This window comes from Aythya fuligula, chromosome W (assembly GCF_009819795.1).
Source record: "Aythya fuligula isolate bAytFul2 chromosome W, bAytFul2.pri, whole genome shotgun sequence".
NCBI classification, from domain to species: domain Eukaryota; kingdom Metazoa; phylum Chordata; class Aves; order Anseriformes; family Anatidae; genus Aythya; species Aythya fuligula.
This window is the reverse complement of record NC_045594.1, coordinates 14,887,637-14,904,061: the sequence shown is the minus strand read 5'-3', so window position 1 is coordinate 14,904,061 and position 16,425 is coordinate 14,887,637. Positions and strand designations below refer to the sequence as shown.

General features: G+C 42.3%; 1 protein-coding gene across 3 annotated transcripts in view; it reads right to left on the bottom strand.

Annotated features, from left to right (window-relative positions):
* Positions 1–16,048, bottom strand: part of LOC116501469 (spindlin-Z) — an 85,018-nt gene extending 68,970 nt beyond the window's left edge. The window contains exon 1 of one of the 3 annotated variants that reach the window (XM_032207057.1): positions 15,639–16,048. The gene's annotated coding sequence lies outside the window, so the exon portion shown is untranslated. Of the gene's footprint in view, positions 1–14,573; positions 14,878–15,638 lie in introns of those variants that run through there. The other 2 variants (XM_032207053.1, XM_032207056.1) reach the window with 2 other exon arrangements.
* Positions 16,049–16,425: the final 377 nt, after the last annotated feature.

Here is a 16,425-nt window from a genome sequence, read left to right as displayed (position 1 = left end):
AGAGAATAATTTATTTCTTTCTCTCTGTGCTTCCGCGCGGACTTATTGTTTCTTTTGTTTCTTTTTTTCCCCATTCCCTTTCCCATCTCAAACCTCGAGTTCTGTGTTGTATTTTCTCCCCCTTCCTCTTTGAGGAGAGGGGGAGTGAGAGCATGGTTGTGGTGGAGCTCGGCTGCCCACCCGAGTAAAACTACCACACAAGTACACAGCAGTGGTGTGTTTGTTTTGTTGTTGTTGTTGTTTTTGGGGGGGTTGTTTGTTTTTGTGAAAGAGGAATAAACATAGACACAGTCTCCCTTCTATGGAGAAGCAATACTGTCATAGAATTATTTAGGTGGGAAAAGACCCTTTAGATCATCAAGTCTAGCCATCACCTAACACTACCAAGTCCACCACTAAACCACGTCCTTAAGCGCCACATCCACACATCTCTTAAATAAATTCAGGGATGGCAACTCCACCACTTCCCCAGGCAGCCTGTTCCAGTGCCTAATCACTCCTTCCAGGAAGAATTTCTTTCTGACATCTAATCCAAACCTCCCCTGCTGCATCCTTGCATTCTATCACTTGTCATCTAAGAAAAGAGACCGATATCCACCTCACTATGACGTCCTTTCAGGTAGTTGCAGAGAGTAACAAGATCTCTCCTCAGCCTCCTTTTCTCCAGACTAAACAACCCTAGTTCCCTCGGACCTCTTGGTTTCTAGTCCCTTCACCAGCTTCACTGCTCTTCTCCGAACACCTTCCAACAACTCAGTATCTTTCTTGTAGTGAGGGACCCAAAACTGAACACAGTACTCAAGGTGCAGTCTCACCAGTACCAAGTAGAAGGGGATAATCACTTCCCTAGTCTTGCTGGTCACACTATTTCTGATGCAGGCCAGGATGACATTGGCCTTCTTGGCCACACTGCTGGCTCATGTTTAGCCGGCTGTTGACTAACACCCCCAAGTCCTTTTCTGCATGGCAGCTTTCCAGCCACTCTTCCCAAAGCTTATACTGCTGCATGGGGTTTTTATGACCCAAGCATAGCACCTGACATTTAGCCTTGTTGAATGCCATACAACTGTACATGACCCATCTATCTTGCCTATACAGATCCCTCTGCATAGCCTTCCCAGTCCCACAACTACAACATCATCGGCATAAGCGAAACCTGGTGGGATGAGTCCTGTGACTGGGGTGTTGCGATAGATGGTTACAGGCTCTTCAGGAGGAACAGGCAGGGTAGGCGAGGTGGTGGGGTGGCGATGTATGTGAAGCAGGGGCTGGACTGTGTGGAACTTCAGGTCGGCAATGGCAAAGTTGAGCGCCTCTGGGTAAGGATCAAGGGATGAACAAATAAAGGGGATGTCGTTGTGGGAGTCTATTACAGACCGCCTGGCCAGGACGATAGCGCCGATAAATTATTCTTTACAGAACTAAGAGAGGCCTCGAGATTAACTCCCCTTGTCCTTATGGGGGACTTCAACTAGCCAGACGTTAACTGGGAGTGCCACACGGCTGACACGAGCAAGTCCAGGAGGTTCATGAAGCACCTAGATGATAACTTCTTGGTGCAGGTGCTAACGGAGCCAACTAGGAAAGGTGCCCTCCTAGACCTGTTGCTAGAAAACAGAGAGGGTCTGGTGGGAGATGTGGTGATTGGTGGCCGCCTCGGTCATAGCGACCATGAAGTGGTTGAGTTCAAAATTTACGGTGACAGAAGGAAAAGTGCCACCAAAACCTCATCCCTAGATATGGGGAAAGCGGACTTCAGGCTGCTCAGGGAACTAGTCAGCAAGGTCCCCTGGGAAACTGCTCTTGAAGGCCTCGATGTCCACCAGTGCTGGTCATTCTTTAAGCAATGCCTCCTAGAAGCACAAGATCAGGCAATTCCTAAATATCGCAAGTCAGGCAGGCGGGGCAGGAGGCCGGCGTGGCTGATCAGGAACATTCTAATGGAGATTAGGCGGAAACAGAGTGTTTCGCTACTGGAAGGAGGGCCAGGTGTCATGGAAAGAATACAGGGATGCTGTTTGTGTTTGTAGGAAGAAAGTTCGTGTGGCCAAAGCACACCTAGAGTTGAAGCTGGCTGTGTCTGTGAGAGAAAATAAAAAGGGTTTTTTTAGATATGTGAATGGAAAAAGGAGAACTAAAGAATACATAGGGCCGCTCCTTGATAGGGAAGGTCTCCTCACAGACAATGACATAGGCAAAGCAGAGACGCTCAACGCCTTCTTTGCCTCTGTCTTCAATGCCGATGATGGGCTTCGGGACCCAGGGTGCCCTGAGCTGGAGGACCGGGACGGTGGGGATGACAAACTCCCAACCGACCCTGAACGTGTGCGGGATTTGCTACTCCACCTGGATCCCTACAAGTCCATGGGTCCGGATGGGATTCATCCCCGGGTGCTGAAAGAGCTGGCGGACGTCATCGCGGAACCTCTCTCAATTATTTTTCATCGATCCTGGGAATTTGGAGAGGTCCCGGTAGACTGGAAGCTGGCAAATGTTGTGCCGATTTTCAAGAAGGGTCAGAAAGAAGACCCTAGCAATTACAGGCCTGTCAGTCTCACGTCAGTGCCTGGTAAAATCATAGAGAAGATGGTTCTCGAACTTATTGAGGCGCACCTGGGGGACAAAGCAGTCATTGGTCCCAGCCAGCATGGGTTTGTGAAGGGTAGGTCCTGCCTAACTAACCTGATTTCCTTTTATGATAAGATCACCCGTATGGTGGACCAAGGGAAACCAGCTGATGTGATTTTTTTGGACTTCAGCAAGGCTTTTGACACGGTTTCCCATAGGATCCTACTGGACAAAATGTCCACCATACAGCTAAATAAAAACATCATACGATGGGTGAGCAATTGGCTAACGGGCAGGGCCCAAAGGGTTATGGTAAATGGGGCTGCGTCAGGCTGGCGGGCGGTCACCAGTGGGGTCCCTCAAGGCTCCATTTTAGGGCCGGTACTTTTCAATATTTTTATAAACGATCTGGATGTAGGAATAGAAGGTATTTTGAGCAAGTTTGCTGATGACACCAAACTTGGAGGAGTTGTGGACTCGAATGAGGGTGGAAAGGCCTTGCAGAGGGATCTGGACAGGTTGGAGAGCTGGGCGATCACCAACCGCATGAAGTTCAATAAGAGCAAGTGCCGGGTCCTGCACCTGGGAAGGGGAAACCCTGGCTGCACGTACAGACTGGGTGATGAGACGCTGGAGAGCAGCCTAGAAGAGAGGGATCTGGGGGTCGTGGTAGACAGCAAGTTGAATATGAGCCAGCAGTGTGCCCTGGCAGCCAGGAGGGCCAACCATGTCCTGGGGTGCATCAAGCACGGCATCGCTAGTAGGTCAAGGGAGGTGATTGTCCCGCTCTACTCTGCGCTGGTGCGGCCTCACCTCAAGTACTGTGTGCAGTTCTGGGCACCACAGTATAAAAAGGACATGAAACTGTTGGAGAGTGTCCAGAGGAGGGCTACGAAGATGGTGAAAGGCCTGGAGGGGAAGACGTACGAAGAACGGCTGAGGTCACTGGGCCTGTTCAGCCTGGAGAAGAGGAGGCTGAGGGGAGACCTCATCACAGTCTACAACTTCCTCGTAAGGGGGTGTCGAGAGGCAGGAGACCTTTTCTCCATTAACACCAGTGACAGGACCCGCGGGAACGGGGTTAAGCTGAGGCAGGGGAAATTTAGGCTGGACGTCAGGAGGGGGTTCTTCACAGAGAGGGTGGTTGCACACTGGAACAGGCTCCACAGGGAAGTGGTCACTGCACCGAGCCTGTCTGAATTTAAGAAGAGATTGGACTGTGCACTTAGTCACATGGTCTGAACTTTTGGGTAGACCTGTGCGGTGTCAAGATTTGATGATCCTTAAGGGTCCCTTCCAACTCAGGATATTCTATGATTCTACTCTCCACCAGATCAACACTCAAGCCTAACTTGGTATTGTCCACTTATTAAACTTGTTAAAGGGTGTCAACCTTATTAAGGGTTGTCCACAAACTTATTAAATCCCCTCATCAAGATGATCAATAAAGATACTAAACAAAACTGGACCCAATACTGAGCCCTGGGGAACGTCATTTGTGACCAGACAACAATTAGATTTAACTTCATTCACAACAACCCTTTGTGCCTGGCCACCCAGACAGCTTTTTAAACAGCAAACATTACACCCGTCCATCCATGAGCTGCCTGTTTTTCCAGGGGAATGCTGTGGGAAGCAGTGTAAAAAGCTTTGTGTAAAAAGTCCAAGTAAACAATATCCACAGCCATTCCCTCATCCACTAAGCGGGTCACCTTGTCATAGGAGATCAAGTCAGTCAAGCAGGACCTACCTTTTAGAAACCTGTGCTGACTGGGTCTGATCACCTGGTTGCCCTATACATACCGCATGATGGCATTCAAGATGATCTGCTCCATGACCTTCCCTGGCACTGGGGTCAGACTGACAGGCCTGTAATTCCCCAGATCCTACTTCCTACCTTTCTTGCAGATTGGCATCACATTCATCAACCTCCAGTCAACTGGGACATTCCCAGTTAGCCAGGACTGCTGATAAATGATGGAAAGCGGCCTGGTGAGCACTTCTGCCAGTTCCTTCAGCACCCTTCGGTGGATCCCATCTGGCCCCATAGATTTGGGTGTGTTCAAGTGGTGTAGTAGATTGCTAACAATTTCCCCTTGGAAGGGCTTCATTTTGCTCCCTGTCTCTGTCTTCCAGCTCAGAGGGCTAGGTACCCCAAGATCAATTAGCCTTACTACTAAAGACTGAGGCAAAGAAGACATTAAGTACGTCATCCTTCTCCTCATTTCCTATCTCGTTTCCCCCTGCATCCAGTAAAGGATGGAGATTCTCTTCAGTCCTCCTTTTCTTGTTTATGTATAAAAAGACATTTTTGTCTTTTACTGCATATTCTTTCAGACCTGCTTACCATTCACTCGTTGCTTTGATGAAACAGTATGTACTGTAAACATGCAACTACTAACTACACGTTAGTTTCTACCCTGTTTTCTGCAGCTCAAGCTCTCAGAGAAATGGTTCTTTTAGTGTTTTCTCATTTCTAATAGCGTCTTTCTTCAAGTTTGAGACATGACTTCTTCCTGTGTATAGCAGACAGCCTGTGATAACAAAAGCTACTGGTATTGAAAATGCTTCAGGCATCATCAACATCCTCCTAGGTGCAGAAGATTCCAGCTGTGAACAATACATTGAACAGTATAATCATTAAGGAAAGTTAACATTGTGATTTAACATAATCTTGTTGCTGTGAGAAGCATTAAAGGGATGTTTTTCCTGTATTGGTAAAGTTATGGACGAATCCAGCAAACATCCCTCCTACAGTGACATAAAAAAGATGAATAAGAGTTGGTAGAAAAACCTCTCTCCTTTCTATTCCCTTAATTGCCAGTGTCCTGGGAAGTTAAGTTACGGCTTCACTGACAACTTGGTGGATTTTTGTTTCCTCCATTAGTAGCCTTAACACTTAGTTCTGCCATTACGTAGATAGTCCCCCTAATGAAGTATGCTAATCCTGGCCCTCAGAAGCAAGATGAGGTGATCACACCATTCAATTCTCTTCATACAGAATTAGAAAAATGATATCTTAGCTTTTTTGGAGAAAAGTGAAAGGAGAAGACTTTCCTCAGCGGTAAACAACATGATCTATATAACCTTAAACCATTCTTTAAAAATGGTTATGCAAAACAATATACCTTAACTAAATTCTCAAGTTGTATTTGAATTTTATCAGTATTTTATTAACTTTTTTCCAGAAATGCTAGTAACTCGTACAAAAAAGCAACACTTTTCATAAAAACATCTACATCAGTCTACAGCTTTTCCAATTATTCCTGAAGTATTCTGTATGCTGAAGGCTTCAGAAACATATCAAGTGCACTCCCCCTCCCTATAGTATCTATAACGAAATAGCATCACAGATAAGTAGGCTTCAAAGAGTCCTCAAAATGATCATCTACTTTAAGCTGTTTTCTTGATAGAAGGTTGATTATAGCTAAGCCACATTTTCCAAGTTTTGTGTTTTCTGTTTACTATCTTTCTGTACTTCCCAATTATTTTCAAGCATACAGCCCAAAAATGCTTCTTTCAAATTTTGTTAGCATATCTATATTTTATCTTTTAAATCACTAATAGTATTTGAATGAAAGCTAATCCAAGGATATGCCAAGTATGGTTCATAAGAACTTCCCAGGAGACCATGCAAGAAGTTCCACCTACAAGAATCATCAACAACTGAAAAAAACTAACCTTCCTAATGAAAACGACCTCTCAGTGTGCATTTATAGTTTCTTTGTTTCTTACACTACGGCTTCCTTAAATGGGCTAAAGCCAGCCATGTTTTTGATTTGAAGAAGGGTAGCTTATCAAAGAAACAAAGCTACTTTATCCTTTTTAAGATCAACCCAAGAGATGCATCGCTGTTTAATTCACATATGGTACAAGGTTACCAAATAAGTTTTCCTTCCTGCTAATAATTTAAGGAATTAACTCACTGCATCTTCCTATTTATTCAGCGCCTATCAACCACCAAAACCAGTCAATACTATTAGAAGCTATACTGGCATTTCCCAAACTTGCTAGTTACTTTTTGTAAAAGATTTACTGTTGTAATAAACACAAGCATTATAAAAATCAGGAGTTTTTAAAAGTTTGGATTTTATACAGAATACCAGAAAAAAAAACATATGTTAGCAGATTTTGCAGGGAACTACAGATTATTAGCCATATACAATTGCCAGACACCTATTCTGATAAAGTTCCCCCTGCCATACCTCACTGTATTTAAGAAAAACACTTCTGTTCTAATAGGTTACACACTTTCCTTCCCAAAATTCAGAAAAGCTTTTGTTACCATTGCAAATGAGCCTTATGAAGCAAAAATACTTTAAAATTTAACAATGATGGAGTAATAACATACTTCCAGATAGACGTTTTGGTATTGTGACATATAAACTTAGGCCACTTGATAGGTCATTTATGAAGTTCTAGCTCATTTCAATGAGCTTTACCCTAGTTTTGGCAAATTTTATGTGAATCACTGGCCACAACGACTTTGCCTGATAGCAAACCTGCAGAAATCTGCTCTGAGCTGGTAGCAGACAAAGAATGAAAAACAGCCCAGACTATCATCTTGGAACAACAGCTATGTTGAGGAGATTTCACGGTGCACATTAAGGACTGATTGTCTGACTACAGATAAATTTAGGACTGGGCTGTAGCCCACATGTGGGCTATATTTTCCACCGTGGAAAAATATACTTTCAGAGAACAGCTACATGAGTGAGTATATGAACTGCCTCTACAAACAAGCAAAATGCCTCCATCAAACATTTAATTCTTCTTGTCCTATATTAACAAAAAGGTAAAAAAAAAAAAAAAAAAAAAAAAAAAAAGGTAGCCAAAAAGGAAGTCAAGATTAAGAATCAAGACCATCTCGGAATCTCTTTTCCCTACCATACCTTGCTTATCCTACATAAGATGTGCATTCATTTCTTAAACTCTTACCAAAAATTTCTGCATCTAAATTATTCTATTTATTGTACATGCAGCCCAAATAGAGAAAAAAAAAAAAAAAAAAAAAAAAAAACAGGAAATTATGGAGGTACTTTTGTCTTGAAGAATATAAAAATATATTTTAAAAGTGGGAGAAAATACCAGAGGAAGAGAGAACAAGAAGGAGTAGAAAACAGAGTGAACACCAAGGTCAAAAGAGGAAGAGTTGCATAGCAGAGCAAATATTCCTGAAGGAACTGCAGCCCATAGAAGACCCACACCAGTGCAAATATTTCTGAAAGGTGTACAGCCTGTGGAGAACCTATGCCAGAGCAGAGAAAAAGTGTGAGAAGAAAGCAGCAACACAAGGGTAGGAGTTTGGAATGAGGTTGAGCCTGGAAAAAAAGAGAGAAGAAAAAGTATTTCCATAAGTTAAAACACCCCAAGTTAAGTCTGTTCTGCCCATGACAATAATTGTTAAGTGTTCACTCTGTCTTTACAAGCTTTCTTGCTCCTATTCTTCCTATTTTCTCCCCTCCATCACGCTGGGGTGGGTGGGGGGAACAGCAGCTGGGTAAGACTCTGTCTGCCAGCCAGGGCCAACCCACCTATCCCTGCTTCGTATTTCAACTAGATACCCCCATCTGAACAGTCTCCTATAAGCATGGACAGAGGCCTCAGATAGGATGTTCATTCACAGCAAAAAATCCTGTCTCAAGTTGTTATCGTTTTAAAATGTACTTTTCATCCATTATTAATACAGCTACACCCCTAGACATATTAAGTAACGTTTGCCTCATTGTCCTCTCTATACAAGCCAACACAGCTATAACTGAGGGTAGAAGTGAACCCCCCACCCCCAACCAACTTTAAACAATCAAACTGTTAAGACAGTGCACGAATCAGAAAAGAGGTTGCTTGCTCTTTGTCTTGTGGCTGACACATAACAATAAAGTATATTTCTACTAATGAGATTGTGGAACAGAAGATAAGAAGAGATGTAACCTGAGGTGCCCTCAGCAGTCAGTGGACCAAGAAAGATTTCTATTCATATTCACTTCTAAAGAAGCCTTTACCTTCTTCCTTCAGTGATTAAGACATGAACCTCTGGGATCTAAGGCTAGCCTTTGTGGATGCTCCCCCTACCCCATAAGGGCCCAATACTTTCCAGTTTCCAAATATGTCAAACACCTGTGTACTCCCTAACTCTAAAAGTATTTAAGAGCCAGATTTTTTAAGAGTATTTGTGCCACATGACACTATTATTTTATACTGTTGTGTTAAGGGTATATGGATGAGGGAGGCCCTCCCATTGAGTCACGAGGTTCAGAAAGAACCCCCTTGCTTTCTAAACTCCTACTCAGAGAGGAACCTAGGTGCGGCTGGATCAATTCCTAGTCCCAGACTTGGCCAATGGTTTATGTTTAAAGGATTATCGGTATAGCCACTTATTAGAGTCAATGTTTGCCTGTTTCAGAGCCCTGCCAAGGACTTTCACTGAGACAGTTTCACAAAGCTGTAAAGATAGGTAATTTATTAAGGTGACAGATATCACAGATTCAGAATTGCCACTGATAAATTCACTTACTGCAATAATTGAGCTGAAGTTAATAGTATAGCACTTTAGTTATCAACATTTTCCCAGGTAACATCTGACAGTCAGAGGCGAAAGAAAGTCTTACCAAGAGGCACCCCTGCTTGGGAAGGAGAGAGGTCCAGGCCTGTCAACCCGCCTGATAATTGGAGTTCTCATCCTCTATACCTCCCCCCAAAAAAAAAGGATTCTGAATACTAGATTTACACTCCTGGTGAGGTGGGACCGAGTCATTTATCATGTGACTAGCTCTCAGCAAGGCTTGTTGCACTGTTTGATCAAGAGGAAGGGGGAGGTGAGACCAACTTTCTGTACAGAGACAGGTTGCTTTCCCGGCTTTACTTGAAACATCAGGTTGTGAGGCTCCTGCCTCACCCCACACACCGCTTATTTGTTGTAGTTCCCGGGCCCATTGTTCAACTGCAAATCTCCAACAACTGTCCTGTACTTTGGCCAGATAAGCAAGATATGCATGTTAATCAATTCACATTCCTGCATGTTAATTAAATCACATTCCTGCTCACACCCAGTCTCAGCAATCCCCTGCTGATTTACAGTCACTCACTATTCCAACACCAATAAGCCTGGGCAATATTCTACAGACAGGCAGAATTTTCTGATTAGCCTTTTTTTTTTTTTTTTGAAAAGATATTCCTGTCAGCATATATTTTGACTGAACAGGTCCAGAATCATACAGACATAACTGACTGTTTTGAGTAAAATACAGGTCAGACAACCTACATCTTCCAAGCCTATTTTCATTATTTGTATCACTCCCAGAAAAATGAATAAAAAAAGTCTACTCTCCAAACATAAGGAACATAGGCACAACACTCATCAGTATGATAGGTAGTTTTCTATGCATATAAGAGACATCTACTAAAATTCAGTATAGTACATTATATTTGACACAGCATTTGAAAAAGGATAGCAAGAAAAAAAGACAGACATGTTGTGGGCAAGAAAAGTTTAGTGATTTGGGGGAGGGGATTTCAATCAATTTGATTTGTTAACTCCAAAGATGGCAAGTAGATTCAACAGCTGATCACCATGATATAAATGTTCTCCCTATAAAAGGCTACTATAAGTCATCAATATAAAAACAGTTGGAATATTAATGAAAAAACAAAAATATAGAGTTCTCCTCTATCCAAACTACCACCTGCAACTGAAGGTCTAAAGTTCAGCAGCTCATCTGTTAAGGATGTATTAAGTTGTTGAAATCCACAGATTCCACTCTTGAAATTAAGATCTACTTTCACCACTATATAGAAGCACAGAACTTGAATAGCACAAGAGCATTCAACACTAATATTAAAAAAAATAAAATAAAAAAAAAATCAACACTAAAAGCTAATGGGGAAGACAGAACTATAAAAACCTACTTGCAAGTGTTTACAGCATATTGTCAGTAACTCATCTTTTATAATGGTATTTTCTTGGAGATCTGTCTATAAAGAAAACATAACAGTTAATTCAACAATACCTTTCAACCACCTTGCAATAACTGCACATATTAGAATGAAATTAGGTAACATTTAAGTCTAATATAGTCACCATGGTTAATAGCAACAATTTGTAATGGATCCACAAACTGCTGAAATATATAGTTACCAAGTAAAGCAAGTCAAACATCACATAACATGGACTTATAGCAATTTTACAACCTACATTACATAAAATAAATATAAAAAGATATTCTCCTCAACCTCTCCAATAGCTAAATCAATTCACCTCCTAAATTCTGCACAACAAAGCCAATAACCAAATTCACATTTTAGATTAAGTTAAATCCAACCACTCTCACATGGTAAAAATAATAATTACTGTATGTCATTTAATTAAATAATTTCATTATTATTTGAAAACTACTTCAGTGATCCCAGGCCTGTTTTTCACTGTTCACAGATAAAATACAGATTAACTACACTTTTTCAAGAAACTCAACACCTGTCTTTGTCATGGAGATGTATATGGAAACAGTCTGGATGTTCATATAAGAAAGGTCGCATTCCCCATTCCTTTATGTCACATGGTATGATGACATGTAGGCAGCATTTGCTTTGGATAGCAAGTGGGCCTCATCTTGATATGGAAAAAGTAGCAATTAGGAAAAGCAACATCAAGAAAGGTCACTATTTGCCTTCAAACTATAAGCTTACCAAATTCCAAAGAGTACTAATACAATGAAAACAAACAAAAACCCTAGCACCTATTAGAAACAAGCTATCTGACCACCCAAACAGAAAATGAGTTACCATATTAACAAACAATTGGGGGGGGGCAAAGCACAAGAAGTTTACAACAGCAGACTTCAATATCTAAAAAGACTGGTTGTTACTCTCCTTCAGAGAACACAATCTTATTGAAAGCTGTTTCATTTGTCAAAACTTAAGCAAATAATGCATTACATTTAAACAGCTTTAAAAGGCCTATTGTATCAGTATGATATTTACAAATCTTAACATATCAGAGTTCAACTTGGCAACAGTTAGCAATGAAAGCTACAGATAAGTCAATAGAAGAACATTTTTCATAAGAAAAATATAGGAAAATATTAACGTATAAGATGGACCAAAAATGTTTGCTACCTTCAGGACTTCATATTTTAGTTGGAAATTTCACAAATATTTAGTACTACATTCAGTCATGATTTGTTCCGTGATCAGTTTTACTGAAAAATATTTCTCGTAAGAAGTAATCAATTTATTTCTAACATCTCTCAGCATGTCTATCACAGAGCCTGTACATTTCTTGAAGTCTTCCCCCAATCCCCCACCTCATTTCACAATATGAGCAAGCAAACAATTTTGAAAGAGACAATTTTAATAATAACTATAGTTTTTGATTTGGCTAAGCATAGCCTAAAATTACCCACAAGGACCAAAATATTGGAGTGTCTTCACTACTTGGCACCAAAGGTACAAAGATTTTGCAGATTCTTCAACTAGATCAACTCCCCATGGGACCCAAAGGAAGACCAACAATATTGTTTTTTGACAAACTCATCTAGATAACCAAGGCAGGAAGAAAAACCTTCTAAGTATCATTCAAAGGAACACAATCACAAGTTATAGCAAAGATGCTATAAACAAGAAATATTTATAAAGCTAATAATGTATGCAAGAAACTAAGTTATGTTTTTGCAGTAGAGAACTAATTTTCTGTATTCCAAGGTAGTTGTGTAGTCATAACAAGAAGAAATGCTAAGTAGATAAATGGACAGTAGAAGGCCTCACTGTTCCAAAATAAGGTAGAAGACTGAGAAAAACAGGATGAGCAGTGTGGGAACAGTAAAACAAAGATCACAGGCTCTCAAAACATAAGGGAAAAAAAGGAAAAGGGAGAAATTAAAGGGTTGAAAAAAAGAAAAATTGTAAATATATGGTATAGAGGATTATTGAGTAGCTTGTGAACCTGTAATACTCAGCCAATGAGGAAACATGGGAGGTGATCTGGCATCGGATAGTAGGGAATAAAAGGTTATTTGTTTACTATAATGCGCTCCTAATTGGCAGGACACCCACCATTGCAATCGCGAATAAAATAGCTTCACAGAAGATCCTGTCTGAAGAAAACTGAGATTTTTCTCGCGTGTAGAGCTGAACTTTACCAAAAAAATAAACTCTAGCAAGAAAATTACAGTATACTAGAATAAAAACCCATCATGACTATTTCAAAGTGAAATATTTCCACTTTAAACCCATTATTTAAATGGATTCTTGGTGGTGAATTGTATGTTTTTGTCTAATTGTTTATTTTTAGTTCTGCATGCAAGATAACTTGCTTAAGCATCAAAAAGACTATTCAGAGGGAGAAACTGCATATCTCATCATTTCACGCTTTTAATAAGAAAGTTAGCAATAATTTCAACATTTGGTCACTATCATAATGAATGACAAAGTATCAAACCATTCTATTGTGTTGGTTTTTTTTTTGTTTGTTTGTTTTACCAGTATTACCTTGTTGGATAGTTCGTTGAAAGTAAAAAGACTGCTGCACAAATCCACTAATATATCAGATTACAGACACTCCCTCAGACTTCACTATCTAGAAGTATTACCGATAGCTCGGGATCTGTGACACAGATGCACATTCTAAAATGTAATTTGGATGACTCCATTCAAGTTTTATGTTGTTGCAAACTCAATATTATCATTTATTTTCTCCTCCAGGTAATCGAGAATTGTTAATGGGAATGGAAAAATTTGAAGAAAAAACAGTCACAAATTAAAAAACTAAGAGTATTCATATATGATACTACACTTAAATGCTAGAATTAGGTAACTACTTACTTCTATATCAGTAAAAACAATGATTATGCTATATCAATGCTTCTCCACTAGAAGCTTCCAAAGCAAAGTTGACAATGAAGAGTTAAAACATTACTTTAGGACACTGCTCAGATTGATAGTCATGACTATCAATGGGTATGTGCTTTGAATAAAGACTGTTTTTTAAATACAATCTTTGAAAATAAAACATTTACTATGAGTTACAGTAACACATCTAGAAAGCAACACATTCTTTGCACCTTGAGCATTCATCCTTCAGTTAAAATCTAGATCTACAACCCCCCCCCCAAATCAACATTTGAATGTTATTTGGGCTTTATACCATTTACATTTTTTATATATATATATATATACACACACACATATACACACACACACACATTTAATATGTAGTAAATTATAAAATATTTATAAACATATTATATATACACAAAGATATTTCACAAAGATATTTTCATTGAGACCAGGAGGTGCTCTGAATAACAGGTTGGTGGTGCTGAACTGAACATTTGCCTTGTATTAGGTCAGAAACACAATGTCTTGCAGTTCAGTATCACACTTCAGTTCACAATGCTTTGTCTTTTAAAGAAAAAAAAAAAAAAGTATTCCTTTTAACAGAAAAAGGCACCTATTTTGCGCTATCGTCATCACTAGGGCAAAGTAATCTGTGACAGAAAACCAGCAATGCAAAGAGACACAGCAAGTGTTAATTCCAGTTTTGTCTACTATGAGCTGTGAGCTATTTAAGATATTGACAAGGAGATACAGGAAAAGCCAAGACACCACCACCCTCCCCGCCGCCCCCCCCCCCCCAAAAAAAAAAAAAAGCTACTGCTCTTACCTACACAGTGTCTATTCTAACATGATTAGCTCAATTTTTTTTTCAACTGTGCTGAGTTGATACCTTATTCTGAACTACATCCTAAAGTTAAAGAAACAGCACTAGATCATTCTGCAAGTGTAATACGGTGGTATTTCATCTCAGCCAGTATATTTGGCACATCACACACACATCAAAAAAAGAAAGATAAAAGAATTCCACTCTAGCCTCTTTCAGCAGGACTCAGCTAATTCTCCCCCACCAGCCCACCTTCCAGGCCTTGCCAGGTTCCCAACTCCATTCTGATTTTAACTTTCGTTTTGTTTACAACAAAACGAAAGGAGAAAGCTTTCAAAGCGAGGATCCTTACCCTTGAAATCCCACCACGCACGCAATAAGGACGGTGCATTGTTTTTCCTCCTTTTTTTTTTTTTTTTTTTTTTTTTTTTTTTTTTGACAGCAGATGAGGGCGAAGAAACAAAACCCTTAATGGAGGAGAGACTAAGCGGCAGAGACAGAGAAGGAGAGCCTAATGGAGAACCAGGGCAAAGCGTCAGCCATGTTGTAAGTGTTGGTCCAGTATCTACAAACCTGCAGCAGCGCTTAGAGTCTGGGAGAAAGGGGAAAGAAAGGAGGGGGAGAAAGCAGCGGCAGCAGCAGACAAAGGAATCCCGCAAAGCCCAAGCGGAGCGCGCGCATACACATACGCCCTGGGTGCCCCAGGTAGCGGTGCGTGCAGTCCCAGCGCAGCCAGCCCAGCGCGTTAGCACGGCGGCGACTTTCCCAGCTACACCTTCTAGCCGCTGTGACGCAGCCGAGCCCCGCCGCCACCCTCACACCCCCTTCGCCTTGTTTTTTCGCGACGGGAAGGGGGGAAGGGCGGAGGCATGCCTCCCTCCCCCAACGTGCGCTATCGACAGAGAGGTTGAGAGACCCTCGGTGGGCCCCAGCCCACAATACAATAGCTCCGTAGAGGGAAGGGGGGAAAGATATGCAGCCGAAATCCTTCCCCTCCGGCGGGGGATGGGGATGGATACACAGACACCGTGCCAGAGGACAGCAGTCCCTCCGAAGACCGAAAGGGCGGGGGTTGCTAAAGAGCCGGGGCACTAAGGGGGAAGAGAAGAGAGAGAGACGGCAACATAAGCCCGAGAGCCCCGCAGCCCCACTCTCGCCCACTTCCCGCGGTTTCCGGGCGGGCCGCCGAGGCGGGCGCCGAAGAAGGAAGGGTAACAGAGCCTGAACACTGCAAGTATATAAATAACATCAGCCTCAGGGGAGGGAAAGCTAGGAATGGTGGCTCCAGCTCATCTCACAGCGACTCCCTCTGGCTCTGCCCATTACTAGGCATTGCTAGGCTAGGCCAGGCCAGGCCAAGCCATGCCACGCCACGGGCCACGCGCTCTCCCCCCACTAGCGTTCACCACTCACTTACCTGCCGGGGGAATAGGAGGTCGGGACTGCCAGGCGAGCAGACCAGGACTGCCGGAATTGCAGCCTCAGCAGCCCTCCTGCCTCGCCAGGCCACTCAGCTTCTCTGCGGCAGTAGCGGGAACAGCTGCTCTCCTCGTCTCGTTTGCCCTCCTCCGCCGTCAGTGTTGCTGCCTCCTGCTTGCCTCTGCCACATTTGGATCCCCCTCTCTCTACACAAGCTCTACCTCCAGAATAGAGGCCTCCTCACCTTCCTGCCAAATTGTGAGTTCACCGCATTGAGCCGTTCAAAACACAGGGCCGGACACCGCCCTCGTCTCCGTCAATGCGCAGGCGCACTGTGAATTCCGAACTGCGACAGGAGCGCAAGCAATCCTCCACCCAGTCCACCACCACTCACTATTACACAAGCGCCCTCACCTTCCTCTTCTACTGCCGTCTCCCCCTATCCTGCTGGCAGTTATAACGAAGTGTAGTGTGGGCTGGTCCGTAGCTAGATGGCAGGCGTCTGTCTGATGGCTCTCAAAATGGAGGCTACCAGGCCCTGGGACGGTGAGCATCCGCCTTTTCCCCTCCCCTCTTCCCTGCCGTGGGGTGCCTAGGGTTTCCCCGCGAGGGTGGCAAGTGCTTCTGTTGTGGTTTAACCCGGCCGGCAGCTAAACATCACACAGCCGTTCGCTCACCCTCCCCCTTCCCTCTCTGGGATGGAGGAGAGAAACAGGAAAGTGAACCCTGTGGGTTGAGATAAAGACAGTTTATTAAGACAGGAAAATAATAATAATAATGATAAC